Raw genomic sequence first — 13,568 nt, forward strand, 5'->3', positions numbered from 1 at the left:
GAGAGGGTAATGAAGATACCTCGGGCAGGAGGGCGGGGGCGAGCGAGGGGGCAAAATTAACTACAACCCAGACGAAAATTAGCAATTAGACTGAATAAGGAATTACCCTGAAGTAGGGAGTAGACCAGCATCCAGCTCCTGCTGTCAGAGAGAGGAAACATCAAGTTTAACTTGATCTTGAAAGAAGCTCTAGCTCTTACTTGATCCGTTCAAATGGAACAAAAATAAACAGACAGTACATCCCACTTTCAACTGCCTAATTGCTGTTGCTTTTAAGTGCCAACCATCTGACTTTTCCTGTTTCCATCTGTCCTGTGGGGCTGACACTGTGGTATTCCACACCAGCATTAATATCTGAACTCTGAGAGGACTTGAGTTTTTGTTTTGTTTTGTTTTGTTTTGTTTTTTTAAAGCAAAACACAAACAGAATAGGGCTTTGTTGAGGTTCTTCGACGGGGGTTTTAGGTTGGGGGGAGCAAAAATATGTAAAGTTTTGAAAGATTTATGAGTGATACCAGTATTATCAGGAGCCTTGGAATTCTTCTTTGAGAAATCTGATCTAGTTAGCTCTGTGTGTATGTTGCTATTTACTTCTCAGATATTAACCCTTTGATGAAATAAAGCAACTTTATCTCTGTATTAAAGCTGTATTTGTGTATGAATTTTCATTTTCCTTTACCTCTGTTCCATCAGCTTGAATTTTATTATACAGATATCAAACTCACGCTTTGGCTTATTTTCCTTTAATATGAGACTATTTAGTGGGAATGAAATGATGTTTATGCAATCTCAGTGTTCCCTTTAGAAGACCATGGAGAGGTTCAGTTGACCACAAATCCTCTTGTACTGGGACAAAGTTTCCAAAGTCAGGTAGAAAGACATCCTCACATTTTAAGACCCTGGAAAGGGAAAGCATTTTCCTTCTCTTCTCCTCTTGTTAAGAGAAAGAAAAAGATATCAAAACAACACAGTGGCTCTGGCTGCCTGCATACTAGGTCAAGTAGACAGAACTTGTTGGACAGAGCCTTGACCACAGCTTCAATGGCCTTTAATTCCATCTTCTTTGATATTACTCATCAGAGAAGGCTAAGTGATTACTCTCAGCTGGCAGGAGGTAAAGAGAGCTGTCTAGTAAGAGGTACTGGGAAAGCATTCCAAGTGCGTCCTGCAGAAACATGGAGAAAGCAGTAAACAGATGTTCGCATCTAGATAAATCCTTTCCTTTGATTTATCAGGGGAATATCAAGGCTTATTTTTCCTTTCACAAGATGTTCACTGGAGAAAAGGGTGTCTTTTCTTAACTCTGCCCCATCTTCCACACTTGTCTATGCACTGTAGAAAGTATTTCTTTCACCACATACATGATCTTTAATATGTAAGTTACTACACAAACTTAGAGAAGAGCTGGTTTCTTCTGTCATCCATGTAATATGTACTATTTTGGAAACCATTTTCCATTTGAGACAATTATCTTCCTGACCTAAAAGGAATCACCTCACAACCTGCATGCAGGCATGTACACCAGACACACACACACACACACACACACACACACACACTTTCTTTGTAGGGCTTTGACATTTAAATGACTTTTGAAAAATTTTAGTGTCTCTGTTGAAAGCTAACTGTAATTTTTAGAGGTGCCACCTTTTGGTTACAAGGACAAAAAGGGCAATCACTTAATTACCTCATGTGTATGTACAACTGAATTAACAAGTTTAGACATGAAAGGATGAGCAAAATAGAACCAACAGCTTCCCGTGTGAGTGAAATGAGATTTTGTTTGCTTGTTTCTCTGTTATCTTTGGAAAATGTGGAAGTTTGGGCTTGGTTTGTGATATTTATTCTCATCGTCGGTCTTTACAAATATTCATTATAACAACATATAAAAGATAAATATTTGTACATAGTTTTTCACATGCTTGAGAAAAATAAAGTCTTTGTATTTTGAGAATCAGAACTAATTCCAGTGCATGGTGAATGCAATGCAGAGAGATACATTATAGGAAGGATACATTTTAGGAAATTTTATCCTGCCTTCCCATGAGGTTGTTTAGTATCATGTAGTGCTCATGCTTGTCTCCGTTTAAAACGCTGTTCTAGTAAGTCTTACTAAATGGTTCAGAGTAAATCTGATAATTACATTTTATGATATTTTTATCAGAAGAACTATACAGAGGAAATCCTAAGCCACTCATTTCACAAAAACACAACATGTCAAGGATTTATCACTGAGGAGTTTTGAAACTCATTTCCTAATGGAGAATACTATTTTATCGGGACAAATTATCACATAGTTCTCATCAATAAATATGAAAGTTAAAAACATGATATTTATAAGATTTGCATATTAGATTTGATATTAACTAAAAACTAGAAGATGCTAACTTGCCTTAACTATATTGGAAAAATGACTTTTATTATTAACAAATAAAATTCAGAATGTACTAGAAATCTGAATGGTAACTTGAACTTATAGCTAGGCTGGTAATACAAGGAAGTAATATTAATTCATCTCTTTTGATCTGAGCATATTAAATGAATTTAAAGTAAATTTCTGAAATACTCAATTATTCCTTAAAAATTCATACTTAACACAGATTATTGTATGAACCTGAAATACTTTTACTTCTTGTGATTTGCAGTTTATACAACAGCCAGCAAGAATTAACATTAGTTGCAGACATGAAAATAATATATACTTCTGAATGATAATAATTGTATGACTTAGAAGGTACAAAAGCAAAAATAGAACAATTTGATTAGCTAACCAAATTTTGGTATGATTTTTAAAAATCTTCAAACTAAAGTTAGACTTGCTAACATGATACAATATAATTATGAATGTTGCAAGCGTTTTGCTAAATGATAGTGGTTTTCAATTAAATATTAATATTGAATATTTGATCTATAGGTGATTTTTTAGAAAGACTTAAGTAATGAATTTTTTAAAGTTTTTGAAATTAAAATTTAATGTATAAAAGGTATTTTCTGCCTGAATTTATGTTCATAAAAACTGATCAAAGCTATTTAAATAGGGATAAAATATATATAGAAGTATAAAAAATAAGGTCCAAATAAAGAATGTCAGCAATGCTTGGGGTGCATTTCCTGGCTCTTTGGATGAAGGACTAATAATATCCAGAGATACCCTTAATGGGGGCCTAGCTTATTGCCGGTACAGAAACCTCTGGTTTTGAGAAGAAGTGATTTTACATGTATCATTTTTTTTAAATTATCGATACAAAGATGCATCTCCATATATAGCTAATAAAAAAATCAAAATCATAATTTTACCTGATTTGAATATGACAAGTGATAAAGTTTCTATCTTTCTGATGCTTTTAACAGATGTTTCTTGCAATATTTGCATTAAGGTACACAGTTGTTTTTTTTAATAAGCGAGCAACAGGATTTTCATTGCTTTTTTTGAGCTAGAGGGATGTAGACTGGTATCTTTATATTTAGTTCTTCAAGAAATGATCAATATTTTTAGTAATGCGGTTGAAAGTTTATTCAAGCCTCTTCAGTTTGTTCATTTCTTAAGTTTAATCTTGACAAGTCAAAGAAAACAGCCATTTTTTGTTTAGATTTTCTTGAGTTCCTGAGAATCTATTTTTATATTGACTATAAAATAAACTATGACATTAGAATATGCCCGTGTCACTGTACTTGTATCTATCGGCAATAAGAAAATAATTTAATTTAGTATTAACTGTTCCTTTCAATAGACCATTAGAAATCCACAGTACAATTATCTAAACCATCCAGTGTATATACATATATGTTATCTTTCTTCTTTCTTTTTACCTTCCCCTCATCCCAGTTGTTCCTTCCCTTTGGACAGTTTCTTTTCCTTTCATAGTATCTATTTTACCTTTACTCTTTCAAGTTTGTGCTACCCATTAATAAGAAACTGTCACTTGTTTGTAGCTATATGAAAAAGCTATGGCCTTGTTTTATTAAAAATGAAAATTTAATGTAATGATGAAATTATTATGTTGGAGAAATAAGCACTAAAAATAATTAATAAATAAGCACTATTTTGTTATTTTCAATACAACCTTTGAGGTCTTGTAAAGAAACATCTTTCTACAATGATATTAAATTTTCATTAATTGAAACAGTTTTTAAGAAATTACAACTCATCGTAGAGTTAAAACAGCACCTTTATGGTGGTATTAGAAATGAACTTTCTGTCTTGTCTTTGAGAAATACAAAGAAAATGTTTTAATTTGCATTTCTCTCATACTTCTATTTGTTTAATTTCTATAGTTTTATGTGTATTTCTTCAGCTCTAACTCTTTAGGAGTACTTTCATTCTCTTTGAGCCAGTTTTTCTTTGCAAACACATTCAGTGCTTCGAAGTAATATTGCTACGCTGGCTTCCATATGTCCCTAATATTATAAATGAGATAATGTTAAAGCTTTTTTTTTTATTGTTGCTGTTACAGAGAAACAGAACTCTATGCTACACTCATAAGTGGGGAATCCACTGAGGAGCTCGGCACTGAACCCTGTGTTAGGAAGTAGGGTCTGCGGGGAAGAGCTGGAGCCCCCTTGTCTTTTATCTCTGGCTGCCACAAGCTGAACAGCTTTCCCTGTCCATACCCTTCCAACAGGGCCATTTCCATGTAGGAACTGGCAGACCATGAGCTAACGAAATAAAACACACTGGTCATTTCTGTAGATGTGCCTTGTACTTTATGGTACCTCTATTAGTTATGTAATAGAGAGGCATTTTAATAAAAAGGATCCCTGGAAAATCATTGAGAAGATGAAGACAATAAATGTCTTCTATTTCTTAGCTGTTGCTACAAAATTAGAGTTCCAGAATTTTCACATAGGATGAGAAGTAGACCTTAAGATGACTCTTTTTTTATTTTCTTTTTGTACTGGAGAGCAAACCTAGGACTTTGTGCATGCCACGTAAGCGTGTGCTTTCTTACAGAGCTATGCTCTCAGCCCCTATGCTTGTGTAAGAATCTGATGGAACTATTTCTTTAAGATACAGTTTACTACATTTTCTGAAGGCCCTGTGAAGCATTACTTCACATTTGCCATTAGAAAGTACAAATACTACCCATGAAACATTTAGCTAAGTGTCTCAGTCAAGAATTAATTTCTGATTGAAATATCCAGGGAACCAAATCCACATACGATACTGAAGCTTGGCCTTACTTTGTCTCAATCAGCATGTTCCTTTGTGAAGTATAACTTAAAGAATAATTCTCAAATGCCAGAATTCTTTAATTATTATATTTTCCAAAGGGCCTTCTGTGAGGGAAAGTAGTTATGGGCTGTTCCTTGTGATAAAGACTTTCCTTTCCTTTTAAAATTATTCACCTACTTAATCAATGATAAAATGTGTGTACACTCAAACACAGCTGAAGAATATTAAATGTAAACTATCCCTGCCCTGCAACTGTTGAAGTGGGAAGGACTATCTCTTGACCTCCCTTGCCCCTCCTATCCACACTGACGTGTTAGTGCAGTGGGAATAGAGGAACGAGCAGGCAAGGAAGCTGCTGTCTTTCCAACCTTCTTCTCTGCCCAAGGCTCACGTGTTCTCTAGATACCAGCTTACCAGCCAACCCATGCCTAACCCAGGTCAGAAGAAGGTAACGGGATTTGTCTTCATTTCAGCTAGATGAGATAAAGGTCACCAAACCCACAGTTTAAAGGCTGAAAGGTTTATTTTGACTTACAGTTGTAGCTCACAGTCAGCTAGCTCCAAAGTGGAAATGGCCCCGACACCACGTTCATCTCCAAGCTCTTCAGCGGACTAACCCACACGTGAGCTTGGCATTGCCACAATGCAGTTACCTGCCAAAAACCTAGCCTCTGAACATCGCAGCTTTTAGGGGGACAGTTTAGATCAGCCATATCAAGTTTGCTAATTGAAGTTTCTAAGTCTATTTTCATTGACATGGATAAAAAGCACTTGGAAGTACTAGGCACAGCATACGCAGCTGTACCAAAGCCACTTTAACACTTTTAATATGTGATATTGAGGGTCTATATGCTTTGGATCAATTGGCAAAATAGGATTTCTATCATGGATATATGCTATCTAAGCAAAAGAGGAAGCTATCAAACTGTCAGTCTGTATTTCATTTTTTTAACTTAACATCTGTAAAATTGAAACAACTGTAAAAAATGTGTTCCAAATGCTATTTCCAAAGTCTATCTGTATCTTGTGATAAAGATCCTTAAATGTACATGTACTTCATCCTAGGACCACAGGTAATGGAGAAGTTGATTTTTTTCTATAAGATCTCTAGACACTATTTTGAAACATCATATGTAAAGTTGTTTTGAGGATGCATTTATAAATAAATTATACATCAATTTGTGTTCATTGATTTTATAAACTCCTGAATTTCATTATGGCATTTTCATACCTGAATTTAGGATGGATTGTTCAGAAAGTATTTTAGGCATGAAAGTATATGAGAATTATAGTATATATGAACAACAATATGCCATCAAAGCAGCAGCAAATTCTTAATTACTAAAATATCGATTTGGAGTGATTTGATCTCACTGAAAAGCAGAAAGACCCAAATGAAGATGGTTTCCCCTCTTAATGTGCTGGTCTGCTAGAATCTACACAATACAAATACTGGATAGCTCCTTGCTTACCATCTATGAAATATGCAAACTCCCTATCTGCTTTTTCTTTTTTTAGGAAAAAAATTCTAGAAATGCTATTTGAACAAATCTCATAGAATTTGAAGCTAGGCCAAGGGGGTACCCAGTTCTCAAGACATGGTTGGGTTCCTTTAGGAATGAGGTTTGAGTTAGTGAGACTAAGAAGAAAATTTGATACACTTTCTCAGGAGAAAGACAAGGAAGCGAAGCACAGAAATCTGTTTCTGACTTGGAGTGGCTGCCAGATCCTGGTTTACAAGGCTGGCTTTCTGCCTAATCCCTAGCACTTTCATCTGATCTGAAGACTGACTAATGTGAGCCATTGGGCCTTAGAACATATTTCTAGATCCTCAGGACCTCTTCTATAAATAGAATAACATCACTATCCCATTTTTTGACTAATAGAATATAAAGCCATAAGTTTTATATTTAAATCTACATAAACAGAAGTACCATAGGTCTGAAAATGCTGAGGTTTCAACTGTCTATGTACAGTAAATTATTGTGTTAAAAGCTTAGTTAACTGCATGACATTACAAACAAGGTGCCTCTTTCTAGTGATTTTATTAAATTATAATGTTAAATGTTAAAAGCCAACCAATCACCTTGAGCTACATATAAGCCTAATAATTAGAAAGAAGAAATGACATTTCAGAAGAAAACCAACATACCCTTAAACCAACACTGCCCTGCTTCTAAATTGTTTAAAAAAATAAAAAGTATTTGGTATTCAAGATTTCAGTGGTATGTTTTCAGAGGACTCATAGACATTTAGTGAACAACGCCTAGACAACATTAAAATGAATATTGATGAAAGAGGAGAGCCTCCTCCTTCAGAAACATGTCGAGGAGATATGTTCTGCTATGCTTTGAGAATCTGATTCATCATTTATATATTTATCACGTAGCAACAGTTTTATTTCTCTCAACTTCTGGACTTTTAAACCTGTGTTTGTGCTTTAAAACATTTTGCTGGTCTCACTGCTTGAATAAAAAAGATTCGTTCAGCTCTTGGGCTAGGAGACTAGTATAGTAATCCCACTGCATTCTTTTCCTTAGATTTTCTTCTTTTCTCAGCCCGTTCTTTATTCTGCTTCTGCTTTCCATTTTGGCATTTTAGGTTTACTTCTTTCATTGCTTTGCTTTTTCAAAACACATCTTTACGAATTACCTTTCCGCAGATTCACTAAGTGGAAGCTGGGTAGTCTTGGCCTCACAATCACCTCTGCCAGCTGGATTCAGTTATTTTGTCAAGTAAGAAATTTAATCCCTAATTTGTATATATTTTAGATCATCTTCACAAAACATATGTGTAGACAAATAAAAGCAAAGCCTCTTAATTTGTTGATGTAATTTGTACATTTAAATGGAATATGCTATGATTTGAGTGATTTTAAAATCTTGTGTGGAAAGGCTAATTGCTGAAAATTTCCAGGGCAAAAGTACTTGGAGAGAGACACAATAATCATGTTTTAAATCCAAAATGTTAGACTACACTCCTTGGAACTTGTTTTTGTATTTGCTTCAGCAATGGTAATGAGTTATGGTTTTCATGACAGTTGCATAACAATGTGGTTTTTTTTTTTTCATTTATGTAGCCTAATTTGACCATGATAATAGATTCTACATATACAATAATGAAGAGTCTATTGTTAGGTTAACTGCCTGCAATCACATTCTTAAGAAAACCTGTTAGACCATTTTGTTTATTGAATCATACAGCCTGAGCATTTAATAAGGAAAGCAATCTGTTTTGTAATTATTTCCAAATATAAGAACTAGTAGTTCTTGGTTAACAAAAGCTCAAGTGCATCATCATCATTCTGAATTAGAATCAGTCTTTATTTACCTCTTTGAAAAGATAAGGAAAATTTACTGTGTTGTCACTTCTGTGACTCAAAGTTTGAAATAAATTAAGTCTATTGTTTCAAAATTATTCAAGGGATCCTTTCCAATCTGCAAGAGAAGTCACCAAGCTTGAATTACTAACTCCATTGGCCTTTAGACATTGCTTTATCTCTGTGGTGTTAGAAAAGTCATTTCATTGTTTTTTCTTACTTCTAAACTAATTAGTTCTAAGCTAGCTTAGAGTGCAAAGAAATATGATTGGAATAATAAGTGTTGGAGCCTTGCTACTAGATTCACAGTCTTGTCTTTTATCACCTTCTTCAAGGTACTCACAAGCACAGTGTCTCACGGCCTTCCTAATGGTAGTAGAAGTTGCTGATTGTATTTTAACTTTCCCTTTTCTGTTCCAAGGCAGATCAGTTAAACATTTGACTCTAAAGGAGCATATGAACTCTGAGACTCAGCTCTAATGTGAAACCTGTCAGTTGACAATCTGTGTTAAGAATCCACCACATTTGCAGGATATAGTTAATAGCCATAGGCACTACAATGTGAATTAATATCATTGACCTTGTAGTTGATCTGATATAAGGAAGTAGGGCTTTTCATTGATGCATATAAGATTATTTGCAGCACAGGACAACATTAAGAGGAACTGTTGGACATAGGCTAATCATCTGTTTCTTCTCACCAGCACTTTATGTTTGATTCTTCATCCCATTTAACCCCACTGACAACCCTGAGATAACTGCTACATGATCTGTAATTTTTAATGGTAAGAGGATGAATAAAGCATATTTAAGTAACTTATTCAGCTTTATATTATATAGTAGGATGTGAAATCAAACTAAAGCATTTACAGAGACAATAGTCAACTAAAATCAATCACATTTTCATTAAATACATGAAAGGCAGGAGGGAAAGAATAGATGTTGGCCCAAAGGAATAAAAGAAGCTGAAGAGGGCCAAGCTAATTTATCTACTTCATTGTTTGGGACAATATGATTGCCATAGTAATATGATAGAGACACAAACTGTGGATTAGGGTTGACCCAGAATGATAAATTTGAATGAGCTATTTCACCACCCAAACTGTTGTTCATTCAAAAATACAAATATTATATCTGGTATTGTCTGCTACTCTGTTAATACATGACCAACATGACTTATGCCTCTTTTCTTTTTCATTAAAAGAACTCCACATATTAAAATATTACCTGGCTCAAAGTGGCTTGAGCAGAAAAAAGCATTTTGAAGCTCATGTGACTAGACGCAGTCCAGGAATACTCTGGCTTCTGTCATACCCGGGAAAGGGAAATCAAATCCTATGCTCATGACAAAATCTACTTTCCTTCCTACTGACCCCCCAACTACCTTTGTTTGTAATTGATTTCTTGTGCTTGCAGAGTTGATGGGTGGGAGTCATTATCACTATTTCCTTCTAGTAGAAAGAATGTTCCTGGCGAGAACAGGCTTATATCAGAAACCTCCATGTCTAAATAGTGTAATTTCTTGTTTTCCCTCAAAATTGATGGATAAACTTGATTGGAGCAACCTGGGACACTTACCTCCATCCCACCACTGTGAAAGGCTCTTAAAATACAGTGTATCTAAGCCTGGGTCTTGTGTCATCCTGGGCTTATGTGTTGAACGTAGCATCAGTCTAACATGGAAGAGTTCTGCGACAAGAGGGAAGATGGATAGATAAAGCTAGTTCAATGGTTAGATGAAATGTGAGGTCACAAAGTTCAGGCAAAGAGATAGTGGCTAGCTTCAGTTCTACCCCGACGATCACTGTTATTCTAGATACCCTGAGATGATTCTCAAGAGGAGATCCAGGGAGTCCCAGCACGGATCCATGATATTTGAGAGTATGGGAAGGTGTGGCACCTGGAGACTCGAAGCTAGAGGCATTGCCAACAGGTGTGATATATTCTCTAATAGAACAACTGCTATAATCATATCAATATGAGAAGGTTGAGTATCAGAGAGTAAGTATCATCTGTGGTTGAGTCTTGCCTCGCATTTTTTATGCACGAGGCGGATGTTTGTAGGAGCTAAAGATCATGAGAATGGTCAGCTCTGTAGTGCAGAGAGCAACAAACTAAAGATGTGTGGAGGGCCAAATGTGTATCAAAGAGAATTTCTAATTTTTGTTAGCTTTCTGAGGGAGAGAACTGTTCAAAGATGTTCCCATGTTTTATTTATGGTTGCCTTTACTCTCTGTATATGCAACAGGCTAAACACAATCCATTTGTACAAAAATAATACATATCTTTCCTTTGTGATATCCCTAATTGTAAACAAAATATTGGATAACGATGTATTGCGTAAGTAAGGGCAGTTGTGTGCCAGCCACTTCAGATGCTGAGGATACAAGGATAAGCACAGCAGGCAAGTGCTCTGCAAAAGGCAGCTTTCCTGGAGAAGGAAAGACAGGCAATTAACAACAGCACAGAACACAATCTAACAGAGTGGTGAAAGATCATAAAACAGGGTAACAAATAACACAGAGCAACAGCAGAGAGTGAGGAACCAAAGATATACAAGTTGAAACGAAAGGAAAACAGGAACTGTAACTCCTAGAAAATCACCATGCCGATAGTGAGACACTGGTTTTGTGAGTTTTATTCTGCCTTAATACTTTAATTGAAAATAATCTATGAATATCATTAAAGAAATTTTTAAAGCAGAATAATCACGTAACACCTGAGTATGTTCTAAATATATGATATTTCATTTCTGTATAACATTTTTCTAATCTGTTCTTATATGCTTAGGGTTTTCTTTTTAATAGTCATAATGATAGAATATGTTATTTCTACCCTGATTTCTAAATCCATCTCTTAATAGATGTATATTTTATATATCAATTTTCATCTTTAGGAGAGAAACTACTTTTTATAGCATGTACTTTCACATCTTTTTTAACATCTTTAGTTAAATCTTAATAACCTTTCTCCTTTTGTTCCCATTTCTAAAGGAATTAAATACATGGCTTAACCCCAACTTTATTATTTCTATACATTTAAGTAAAAACTTTGCTTTTTTATCATGGTAATGACATTTTTCAGTGTAATTTCCTTTTGAGTAAATTTTTGTTATATTCCTCAAAACTCTAATTTAGATTTTGAAACAAAAGTAAATAAGCACTGAGAACATAAAACAAATCAGTTTGTGTCGATTATCATTTAGACAACACAGGTTCTGGAGCATTAGCCGGAAATTATTTTTCCTCCATCTGGTTTCATATCCTGATTTCAAGAACTTAATAACCCAAACCTACCTAGCTCCCTCCATGACAGGACAGCAAGTGCTTCCAAAGATGTATCACGTCACGGGAGGCAACAATGCCACGCGACCCACTGCAGCAGTAATAGAGTGACAATTAAAGCGTCAGTCTTAAATGGCCTTCTTTCTTTTCCCCTAAGGCTCTTTATAAATATGATAATAATATGTTTTAAAATGAAGCGTTCTTTGATAAAATGCTCTGGTTCATAAATGATATGGTAGCCGTGTTCCTTATCTGTGAAGCCTCATTATTATCCTAAATATTTTGTTATCACACACACACACATTTCAGTAAATATGGTGTCTCCATAAAGTATGAGTTTTTCAGAACTCCGCAACGATGTTTCTAACCACTTCTGACTATCCTGTCCCTGCTTGATAGTAAAAGGAAGGATTTTATAGAAAATATATTAAATTAAAGAATCCACTAACTTGACATTTGCTAACATTTTTTACTTACATCTGAATTTAGTACACAAACATGCATATAAAATGTGAACAAAAGTAGTATGAAATATTACTGGTTATACATTCTGATGGTTCACTCTTTAATACTCTGTATTTATCTCAAAATAAAATAAAAATAAAATATCCTGGTCATAACCAGTGAAATTTTTATTACAACCTACTAACACATACTAATCAGTAATTTTAAAAATACTACCAACTTTCAAAAATTATAATGCATTTAACATGCCATTATATTCAAGTACCATATAATAGATACTTAGGCTCTTGTAGTGACTTATTTTTAATACATTATCATACCATCAATGCATGAAATTTAATGAACTCCCCATTCCAAAATTATAATGTTCTTGTTATGTTCACATATTGATGGCTTCATGTGAATTTGCACTGGAACCACTGCTATTACTGGTCTCAATCAATAAAGACATGCTGGTCTGCCATCTTTGTCAGATTTCAACTAATAGCTAATAAGCTTTTAGTTGAAAATGGGTCAATATAATGTGTTCCCTTTTTCAATTACCAAAAACTCTCTTGTACAGGAAGATACACAGATTTCTTCTTTTTCTTTACAATAGAGATTGGAGAACTTGTCCATGGAACAAATTAAGACCGATGTAAGTATGTAAAATTTTGTCTCCAAATTCAAATACTAATAAAAGGCCTAACATGATGTGAACAGTGCCTAACCTGACCTTCTCTGCCTGGCCAGTCACATCACCTAGGACCCTGAGATGCTTCTCTCCTGTCCCTTCTCCATGAACAATTTCCTGTCCCTTCTCCATGAACAATTCTCTTCCCCTATCATCTCCACTTTATGTAATTCCAATCATTTATAATTTAGTTTGTACATCTGCTGTTCAAAGAAATTGTCCCTAACTTATCTCCTTTGTTCAAAGCTTATACTTGGATATTTTGAGTATTACATTTATCACTTTTTGGATTGTCAGTTTATGTGGCCATTGCCTATTGGCTGTGAGCTTGGTAGATTCAGATAACACGTTTTATTCTTCTTTATATTCCCACTCAGACAATACTTGGCTCCTAGTGGACCACCATGAAATCTTGTTAAACAGGAACAATCAGTATTCTTAATGGGTTGGGTTGGGAGTTAAAAAATAAATACAAAATGACTATTTCCAACTATGTTTGCAAGGTGAACTGGGGTGCTTCAAGCAGGTTAGGATGCCACAAAAAAAAAAAAACCAAGTTGCCTTAATTTGATAATTTGCCTTCAAAAAAAGAGAAGAGGGCTGGTGAGATGGCTCAGTGGTCTAAAGCACCTACTTAGAACAAGCTTAGCAAAG

At 34.8% G+C, this 13,568-nt stretch overlaps 1 protein-coding gene across 1 annotated transcript in view; it reads left to right on the top strand.

The window, feature by feature from the left end:
• Syt1 (synaptotagmin 1) overlaps positions 1–13,568 on the top strand; it is a 594,727-nt gene that overhangs the window by 748 nt on the left and 580,411 nt on the right. The gene's annotated exons all lie outside the window — the stretch shown is intronic.

This window comes from Octodon degus, unplaced genomic scaffold (genome assembly GCF_000260255.1).
Source record: "Octodon degus isolate 3935 unplaced genomic scaffold, OctDeg1.0 scaffold00004, whole genome shotgun sequence".
Lineage (NCBI taxonomy): Eukaryota > Metazoa > Chordata > Mammalia > Rodentia > Octodontidae > Octodon > Octodon degus.